This window comes from Lithobates pipiens, unplaced genomic scaffold (genome assembly GCF_037356315.1).
Source record: "Lithobates pipiens isolate NorthernLeopardFrog02 unplaced genomic scaffold, aLitPip1_a1.2 Scaffold_19, whole genome shotgun sequence".
In the NCBI taxonomy this organism is placed as follows: domain Eukaryota; kingdom Metazoa; phylum Chordata; class Amphibia; order Anura; family Ranidae; genus Lithobates; species Lithobates pipiens.
Window position 1 is genome coordinate 15,375,832 of NW_027507764.1, and position 2,735 is coordinate 15,378,566.

Sequence of the window (2,735 nt, forward strand, 5' to 3'; positions counted from 1 at the left end):
CACAGCCTAGGATTTAAAGCTCTGATGGTCTCTTGGACGCGGGTTTGACCATGGTTCGCTCCCTGTTAACTTCTCGGGGCATATGCTCGTTCCAACAATGGAAAGATGCTTATGACATTCTTGATAGTGAAAAAAAAAAGATATCTTCAGATCTGCTGCTTCCTGGAATCTCTCAGTAGACACCATGATTTGTCCATGCTCATGGCTTTTGAAACCAGATGCCGTACCCACCCCACCACACAAGGCCTTGCATCTTTGCTGTACTCTAATCTTGTGAGTCAGGGCTGGACTGGGACAGAAATTTGGCCCTGGACTTCATCCAGACCGGCCCACTTACATTTTGAGTGTCCCATCAGCACCACCTTACATCAGAGTGTCCCATTACCAGCCCCCTTACATCAGAGTGTCCCATTACCAGCCCCCTTACATCAGAGTGTCCCATCACCAGCCCCCTTACATCAGAGTGTCCCATCACCAGCCCCCTTACAACAGAGTGTCCCATCACCAGCCCCCTTACATCAGAGTGTCCCATCACCAGCCCCCTTACAACAGAGTGTCCCATCACCAGCCCCCTTACATCAGAGTGTCCCATCACCAGCCCCCTTACAACAGAGTGTCCCATCACCAGCCCCCTTACATCAGAGTGTCCCATCACCAGCCCCCTTACAACAGAGTGTCCCATCACCAGCCCCCTTACAACAGAGTGTCCCATTACCAGCCCCCTTACATCAGAGTGTCCCATCACCAGCCCCCTTACATCAGAGTATCCCATCACCAGCCCCCTTACATCAGAGTGTCCCATCACCAGCCCCCTTACAACAGAGTGTCCCATCACCAGCCCCTTTACATCAGAGTGTCCCATCACCAGCCCCCTTACAACAGAGTGTCCCATCAGCACCCCCTTACATCAGAGTGTCCCATCACCAGACCCCTTACATCAGAGTGTCCCATCACCAACCCCCTTACATCAGAGTGTCCCATCACCAGCCCCCTTACATCAGAGTGTCCCATCACCAGCCCCCTTACAACAGAGTGTCCCATCAGCACCCCCTTACATCAGAGTGTCCCATCACCAGCCCCCTTACATCAGAGTGTCCCCTCACCAACCCCCTTACAACAGAGTGTCCCATCACCAGCCCCCTTACATCAGAGTGTCCCATCACCAGCCCCCTTACAACAGAGTGTCCCATCAGCACCCCCTTACATCAGAGTGTCCCATCACCAGACCCCTTACATCAGAGTGTCCCATCACCAGCCCCCTTACATCAGAGTGTCCCATCTCCAGCCCCCTTACATCAGAGTGTCCCATCACCAGACCCCTTACATCAGAGTGTCCCATCACCAACCCCCTTACATCAGAGTGTCCCATCATCAGCCCCCTTACATCAGAGTGTCCCATCAGCAGCCCCCTTACATCAGAGTGTCCCATCAGCATCCCTTACATCAGAGTGTCCCATCAGCACCCCTTACATCAGAGTGTCCCATCACCAGCCCCCTTACATCAGAGTGTCCCATCAGCATCCCTTACATCAGAGTGTCCCATCAGCACCCCTTACATCAGAGTGTCCCATCACCAGCCCCCTTATATCAGAGTGTCCCATCACCAGCCCCCTTACAACAGAGTGTCCCATCAGTTCCCCCTTACATCAGAGTGTCCCATCACCAGCCCCCTTACAACAGAGTGGCCCACTGAGCCATCGGCTCACCGGGAAACTCCCCGTAGTCCCGATGGCTAGTACATGCCTGTTGTGAGTTCTTCCAATACTCAGGCCCCTTCTTATTGCATGTGATGGGAAGAAGACCTTGGCGCTCTGCAGGCCCTGCACTGAAACAATATGTTGAAGGCTTTAATCCGCTCCTCATGAAATGCGGTGGCTTTGGAAAACTCATTCAAGGTGATGTTGAGGTGGTATTACACTCCAGTGAAAATAGAAAAATATCCCACATACCTTGCCTCATGTTTTCGGTGGTGCTCAGATCTGTGTCATATGAAACATGTATGGTGGATGTGTCCAAAAGTCAAACGTCTATGGATCTGAGTTTCTGCCATGGTCAATACGGTGCTGCATTCCAATCTCTGAAAAAGGAGTTGGGACAGGAAGGGGCCATCCCCAAACTGTTCCCACAAAGTAGGGAGAATGAAATTGTCCTAAATGTTTTGGTATGCTGATGCCTTAGGAGTTCCCTTCACTGGAACTAAGGGGCCAAGCCCAAACCCTGAAAAACAGCCCCCACACTATAATCCCCCCTACACCAAATGATTTAGAGGGGTGGCTCAATACTTTTGTCAATATAGTGTGGATGAGCGAGTTTGAGGTGGAGGAACTTGACTGGCCTGCACAGCGTCCTGACCTCAACCCGACAGAACACCTTGAATGGGATGCATTTGAGCAAAGACTGCAAGCCAGGCCTTCTCATCCAACATCAGTTCCTTACTTCACAAATGCGCTTCTGAAAGAATGGTGTCTCCTCCTCGGCCAATCGGGTCTCAGGACCCACTTCCTGATTGGCCTGGAGGAGAATCAGGAAGACAATAGTGAATAATAATTTGTTATTTTCACACAAGTGGGTGGTCTCGGGGCGCAGTGCTCTGCTCCCCGAGCCCACCCTTTTTTAAGCCAGTTAGAGCCTTCGGTTCTAATCATGTTCTTCGAAAAAAAAAAAAAACTATTGGAATCCATGCGGCCGGTGCCCTACATGTAGATTAGGGGGTTGGGCGCATGGATTAGGTGGGC